The sequence below is a fragment of the Arachis ipaensis genome, chromosome B05 (genome assembly GCF_000816755.2).
Source record: "Arachis ipaensis cultivar K30076 chromosome B05, Araip1.1, whole genome shotgun sequence".
NCBI lineage: Eukaryota > Viridiplantae > Streptophyta > Magnoliopsida > Fabales > Fabaceae > Arachis > Arachis ipaensis.
Window position 1 is genome coordinate 17,798,396 of NC_029789.2, and position 8,220 is coordinate 17,806,615.

An 8,220-nucleotide genomic window follows, 5' to 3' on the forward strand; every position below is an offset into this window, starting at 1 on the left:
GTTTTGAAAAAGAAGGAAGAGAAACCAAGTAACTAATTAAGAAAGATTTGAAAATAAGATAAGATAGGAGATTTGAAAAAAATTTGATTTTAAAATTTTGAAATTTAAGATTGGAAAGGGAAAGTCAACAAGATAAGATAAGAATTGAAAATATTTGAAAAAGATTTGATTTTGAATTTTGAAATTGAAATAAGATAAGAGAAAGATTTGAAAATAAGTTGAAAAGATAAGATATGGTGAAGATTTGAAAAAGATTTGAATTTGAAATTTAAAATTAAGATAAGATAAGATAATGATTTGAAATTTAAAGAAAGATAAACCAAAGATAAAATAAAGATTTGAAAAAGTTTTGAATTTTAAAATTTAAAAGAAAGATAAGATAAGAAAGAATCAAATTAAAAGAAAAGAATTGAAAAGATTTTAAAAAATAAGATTTAAAATTTAAAATTTGACTTTACTAACAAGAAAATACTAAACTTCAATTTTTTTTAAATCAAGATAAGAAAAGAAAGTAAGATTTTCGATAATTTGAGTGAAGATAGAGAAGATATTTTTTTATTTTTTGAATTAATGAAGAAAGAGAAAAATAACCAAAAGACACCAAACTTAAAATTTTTAGATCAAAGACATTAGTTTTTCGAAAATTTAAAAAGAAAAACACTACAAGACACCAAAATTAAAAATTTTAAGATTAAAATAAGAAAATAAACAAGAACAACTTGAATACCAAGAAGAACACTCAAGAACAAATACAAAGGATACCAAACTTAAGAACTGACACTAGACTCAAACAAAAGATAAAGAAAAGATGGGTTTTGAAAAAGAAAACAAAAGACACAAAACAAAATAGTAAAAAGTACCTAATCTAAGCAACAAGATAATCTGGTAGTTTGCCAAATCCGAACAATCCCCGACAACGGCGCCAAAAACTTGGTGCACGAAACTGACTCCGCACGTTTCGCACAAATAGACTGCCAAGTATACCGAGTTGTCCAAGTAATACCTCAAGTGAGTGAGGGTCGATCCCACGAGGATTATTGGTTTCAGCAAGCAAAGGATACCATATAGATCTTAGTCAGGTGGATAGAAAATATAGTTGTCACGAGAAAATACATAAAACAGATAAATAAATAAAATGTTACTAGATAGGTGTGAAGTCAATGGTATGAGAATGGTTGAGGCTTCAGAGATGCTTCTTCCTTCTGGATCAACTTTTCTCACCATCTACTCCAACTTCTAATTGATTCATTCAATGGCAGGCTGTAAATGATTAACGCCGGGTCAGCGGTCATTAATCTCCTCTGCTTCAGATCAAACGCCGGGTCAACGGTCATCTAATCTGAACGGGGGTGAAGCTTCTAGCAGTCCATTCCCTTGGTGATCCTACTCAAAGCACCACAGACAAGGTCGGATCTTCCGGATCACAGAACGCTGCTCCTTGGGTTCTAGCCTATACCACAAGGCCCTAATCGCCCCGCACCGCGGCTCAACTAATGTCTCGAGAAGTCCCCAACGAAGCCGTGGATTAGCCGTCTAAGAGATGTATAATCAAGCTTGTGGTTCAATACTATCCCGTCAAGGACTCGCAAGAACCCATGTGAATAGGGATGTCCGGGCCCACTTGGTGAGTGTTTGGGCTGAGCTTGGAGTGTCTCCATGAGCTAGTACCCCTTAGGGGCTTTGAACGCTGGCTTGGGACTCCTTTTTGGGCATTGGACGCGAGCTACCCCTTTTTGGGCGTTGGACGCTAAGAATGGGGCTGGTGGTTGGCGTTGAACGCCAGTTTTGGGCCTTCATTTCCAAAGCAAAGTATAGACTATTATATATTTCTGGAAATCCCTGAATGTTAGCTTTCCATAGCTATTAAGAGGACGCCATTTGGACTTTTGTAGCTCCATAAATGCTCCTTTGAGTGCATAGAGGTCAGATCCTGACAACATCTGCAGTCCTTTCTCTGTCTATGAATCAGACTTTTTCCAAAGCTCCTCAATTTTAACCAGAAAATATCTGAAATCATCATAAAACACACAAACTCAAAGTAGAATCCAAAAATATGAATTTTGCACAAAAACCTATGAAAATAGAATAAAACTTAAACAAAACATAATGAAAACTATAGAAAATGATGCCAAAAAGCGTATAAAATATCCGCTCATCACCTCCTCTCCTTGCACTATCCTTTCTCCCCGACGACAAATTTGCTCAAGCCGTTCCTCTTCTCCATGAAGAATCTGCACCGCCTCTGCTCTGCGACAAGGAATCTGCATCGTCGTCGGCCACCTCCTCCATTGCAAGTAAGTTGGTCGTTTCTAGCATTAGATTTTTTTTAAATTAATGTTTGGATTTTGCTGTGAAATTATTTTTATTATATGTTTTAATTTCAAATTAATGAAATTTTTTTGAAATTCAGATTTAAAGTTTAAATTATGTTACAGTGAAATTGGGTTTAGGGTTTGAAATTGATTACTGTGAAATTGGATTTAGGGTTTGGATTTTGCTATGAAATTATTTTTAATATATGTTTTAATTTTAATTTGATAAAATTTTTGTGAAATTGGGATTTATAGTTTAAATTATGTTACTGTTAAATTGGATTTAGTGTTTGGAATTGATTATTGTAAAATTAGGTTTAGGGTTTGGATTTTGCTGTGAAATTATTTTTATTATATGTTTTAATTTCAAATTGATGAAATTTCTATAAAACTGAAATTTAGAGTTTAAATTATGTTACTATGAAATTAGGTTTAGGGTTTGGAATTGATTATTGTGAAATTGAGTTTAGGGTTTGGATTTTGCTATGAAATTATTTTTAATATATGTTTTAATTTCAAATTGATAAAATTTCTGTGAAATTGGAATTTAGAGTTTAAATTATATTACTGTGAAATTGGATTTAGGGTTTAGAATTGATTACTATAAAATTGGGTGTATGATTTGAATTTTGCTGTGAAATTATTTTTAATATATGTTTTAATTTTAAATTGATGAAATTTCTATGAAATTGGGATTTAGAGTTTAAATTATGTTATTGTGAAATAGGGTTTAGGGTTTGGATTTTGTTACTTTAGAATTTTGTTACTTTATTAGTGGTCTTGTGTCCTAATTTTCATTCATTGTGTTGATGATTAAAATGATTTTTGTATAATTAGTACTTACTTTGTTCTTATTATTGCTGATAACATTGTTTCTACAATCTAGTTAAAATTTAACACTACTTTCATATAAATTTGGTCATTATATGCTAATTTAGAATTAATTTAATTTAGGATTTATTATATTCTGCATGAATTGTTGTGAATTTATTTGAGCCTTGACTGATGCTGTGGATTGAGGTTAGTTGGATTTGTGAAAACTGTAAAGGTGGATATATGTTCAATTTTAGGGAAAGTTATGTCAAAATATTCTTAAAATAATATAAATGTTAAAAGATTTGTTGTATATATGTTGATTAGTGTTTGCTAATATATTATCTTTGCAGACATAATGACAGGTAGTAGAGGTTGAACGAGTGGGTCTCATGGTCGTGGTAGAGAGAGGGTTTCCACCAGATCCCCAGGGACTGCTCAGCCATTGCCCTCTACCCTGACTACCTCGTCGACCCCTGTAATGTCACAGGCGGGTCCAGTGGACTAGTAATTCATCATAGTCCCGAACCCGAACTATGTGCCTCCTTCTGCTACACCCCCTACAGCTCCAGCGAGAGAACCTGTCATGGGTGATTCCTCTATTGCATCCCAATCAGATGCCCCTCTACCACCGCCCGTGATACGGATTAGGATTTGGCCTGATGGCATGAAGGTATGAGTACATATTATTTTAATGTCTTTTATCCGCAATCTATTTTGAATTTGTTAAATTTTATGTGTTTGCGAATATTCTTAAGTTTTTCATTGATAGGTTTGTACCAAAAAATAATGCATGTACGTAGGAGATCTCCAATGTGATAAAATCCATGTACGATACCGCATGGCCGAGCTACACGAAGATCCTTGTTGAGACCAGAGATCAATGGTCTTAGAAGTGGACGTTAAGAACCCAATGTTGTTGAATTAAGTGTATTTTAACTGCTTTTTATTTTGACTAACTAATGTTGTTGAATTACTTTGTGCAGGAGAAATTTATCTAGGATAAGCAACATGATATCTTGATCAGGAAGATCTACGACCACTGGGTAGCTAAGCGACTTTAGCAGATGATACAGGACATTCGTCAGGGGTGCGACAACCTCACTATTTGACTCTGTCCAAATCTTAAGAAGGAACTGGACGTCCATTTTAGTACTGATGAGGGGTTCAAGCGTCGCCGTCTGACGAACAGAGCTAACAAGGCTTCGCCGATGTCATCGAAGTATACTGGTGGGTCAGCAACTTTCATGAAGACGAAGGAGTAGGTTGGTATGTAGTTTATTTGCTAATATTTATTAATTATAACTTGAATTAATTGTTACTTGATTTATTTTATTAATTGGTTTCAATATGTGTAGTCTAAGTCATTGGATTGTGATGCGACATTGGTAGACACTTTCAAGTATATCCATACGTTGAAGGCCAATAAGGAGAGATTTGCTTATGGGTGGTCTATGGCTCATTATGTGAATTTTAATTAATTCTAACTTTGAAATTTATTCGATTTAAAGTCAATTAACTGTCATCCTAATCACAACGTGTGTTACACAGGAGGATTACACGCAGAAATTGAAGGCTGCGTTCCTGCAATCTCAGCCGTCTAGTGGGGACAACCCTGCCAGCTCCGATGCTTCAGTGGTAGATCCTGATAGGGTTTGGCATGAGACCGCCTCTGAGCCCTACAAGAATCGCGTCTTCGGGTTGGAGTCGTTCTTCGCCAGCGGTCTCCGCACCTCTGCATTGACGGCTTCATCTGCCTTTGCCTCTGCCACCAGTCCTGCTGATTCCGAGGAAGTTGTCGACTTGAGGGAGGTGGTGCAAAATCTCACACAGAAACTTCACTAACAAGCTCAGCAGTCTGAGTAGAGGTATAACGAGCTTCTTGCATGCACAAAAGGAGCCATTGCTATCAGCTCGGACTTGACAAATAAGCTGAAACGGCTAGAGCGTTTGTAAGAGAAGATGGAGGTGTACAACGAGCAGATGCGCGTTGGAGGAGCACCGACATCAGCACCTACTCCACCGCTTCAGCAGGGGGAAGATGACGACGATGACGACGATTACCGGGATCCATAGGGTTTAGGAAATTAATTTATTTTATGTATATTTCATTGTATTCTACTTTATTTGACTTTTTATTATATTCAGACTATTGATATTTAATAAAATCATCAATTGATTTCTGGTAATTTTGAAATTTTGCCCTAATTTTATAAACAAAAAATTTAATTTGACTACTAATTGTGGGCTAATTGTGAAAAAAACACAACTACTGTAGGATTTACCGGCAAAAAAATCTGACGATAGTCATCAACTTAGTTTTGTCATATTAATTGAAAAAACCGATGCAAAATCTGCTGGTAATTAGGGTCGGACGGAATAATCCATCGGTAAAAATTTTTCGGCGTTGTTTATACTGTCATATTTAATCTATCGGTAAATTTGACGGTATTCATCGCATTTCTTGTAGTAATTTAACCGGTTGATGTCTCGTCGCGCACATATTACCGGAGAGCCATCTATACTTCAAGTACTAGAACTAAAGGTGTTAAAAAGTAAAGTTGAAGACAAACAAATAACTAATCATGCACTTATATATAATGGTGTTAATTTTTTTGTTTTTGGTCATTATAGTGGGCTAAATTTTTTTAATATTGGACTGCAGTTGGTGTTATGCATCATTATGATGCATATTTGTGTTATACTGGAATATTGGAAAGAAGCAAAAATCGCTGTCGACGATTTGTAAGGAGAAAAAAAAAGATTAAAATGGAAAGCTGTGTGTTGGTGGATCACCATCGTCAATGGCTACCATCCATCCTTCCAGTGAAAAGGGTCCAGGTGCGCTGTCACCGCACGGCTAATCATCTGCAGGTTCTCAATTGTACCGAAATAGGATTTACTATCCTTTTGCGTCTGTCACTACGCCCAGCACTCACGAGTTTGAAGCACGTCACAGTCATTCAATCCAGAGCCCTACTCGGAATACCACAGACAAGGTTTAGACTTTCCGGACTCTCATGAATGCCGCCATCAATCTAGCTTATACCACGAAGATTCTGATTAAGAGATCCAAGAGATATTCATTCATTCTACGGTGGAACGGAAGTGGTTGTCAGGCACGCGTTCGTGGGGGAATGATGATGATTGTCACGTTCATCACATTCATGTTGAAGTGCGAATGAATATCTTAGATAGGAACACGCATGTTTGAATAGAAAACGGAAATACTTGCATTAATTCATCGAGACACAGCAGAGCTCCTCACCCCCAACAATGGAGTTTAGAGACTCATGCCGTCAAAGAGTACAAAGTTCAGATTTGAAAATGTCATGAGATGCAAAATAAGTTTCTAAAAGTTGTTTAAATACTAAACTAGTAGCCTAGGTTTACAAAAAGTGAGTAGACTATGACAGATGGTGTAGAGATCCACTTCTGGGGCCCACTTGGTGTGTACTGGGGCTGAGACTTAAACAATTCACGTGCATAAGGCTGTTTTGGGCGTTCAACGCCAGGTTTGGATCCATTTCTGGCGTTGAACTCCAACTTTTAATCATTTTCTGGCGCTGGACGCCAGAATTGGGCAGAGAACTGCCGTTGAACGCCAGTTTACGTCATCTATCCTTGAGCAAAGTATAGACTATTATATATTTCTGGAAATCCCTGGATGTCTACTTTCCAACGCAATTGGAAGCGCGCCATTTCGAGTTCTGTAGCTCCAGAAAATCCACTTTATCCTCTTGTTCTTTAAACAAATAGGTAAGAATTTGACTGTGTTCCTTCTGTTCTTTTATTATTTGTTCCATAGCCTCCCGTATCTTGGTAACAGACGTCTCAAGATACTCCCAGTATTTAGGTTAAGGGATTTCTGGGAGAAATTCTTGTGTTTTCTTCTTGATAGGATCATCCTGTGCTTGTTATTTTTCCATTGATGCTTTGGTGATTGGTTTCTCAACTGAGATATACTCAGTTATTCCCATCCTTACTCCAGCGTCCTTGCAGAGTAGAGAAATCATGCTTGGATAAGCCAACCTGGCCTCTTTAGAATTTTTGTTAGCAATTTTGTAGAGTTCAGCTGAGATCAGCTGATGAACTTCCACTTTTTTCCCATCATGATGCAATGGATCATCACTGCTCTTTTGACAGTGACTTCAGAACGGTTGCTAGTGGGCAACAGAGAATGCCCAATGAAGTCCAGCCATCCTCTGGCGACTGGTGTGAGATCTTCTCTTTTGAGTTGATTCGGGACACCCTTTGTGTTGGTGGTCCACCTGGCTCCAGGGATACATATATCCTCTAGAATCTTGTCCAGGCCCTTGTCTGTTCTCATCATTCTTCTGTTGAAGGAGTCTGGATCATCTTTCAGCTGAGGTAGCTTTAAGATCTCCCTGATACTGTCAGGGTGGGTATGAACAATCTTTCCTCTGACCACGGTCCGATAGTCATAGAAAGCAGTCCCAGATAGTTTCTGCTTGTCTGTTTGCCACATATTAGCATAGAACTCCTGGACCATGTTCCTCCCCACTTTCGTTTCAGGATTAGCTAGGACTTCCAAGTTCCTGATTCGAATTTGCTCCTGGATCTCCGGGTATTCATCTTCTTTCAGATCGAATCTAACTTCTGGGATCACTGATCTTAGACCCATTATTTTGTAAGAATGGTCTGCATGTTCTTTAGATAAGAACTTCTCTTGATTCCAAAGTGGTTTTGGAACGCTCTCTTTCTTGCCTCTTGAAGTGGGTTGTTTTCCCTTAGGAGCCATGCTCTTAGTGATCACGAATAAACACACCAAACTTAGATGTTTACTTGTCCTCAAGCAAAAGAAAAGAAAGGAGAGGGATAGAAGGAGAGCTAGGTGCAATTGTTGATGGAGGAGGGTGGAGGCCGAACCCATATTTAAAGGGAAGGGGGGTGGGTTCGAAAATTTAGAAAAGATATGATAAAAAAGATTGATTTGGAAAAGATAAGATAGAAGATATGATAAGAGAGGATATAGTTTAAAATTGAAAAGATATGAAAAATTTTTGAAAAAAAGATAAATCTAGATTTTGAAAAAGATAATGTGGAGATTTGAAAAAGATATTAGTTGAAAAAA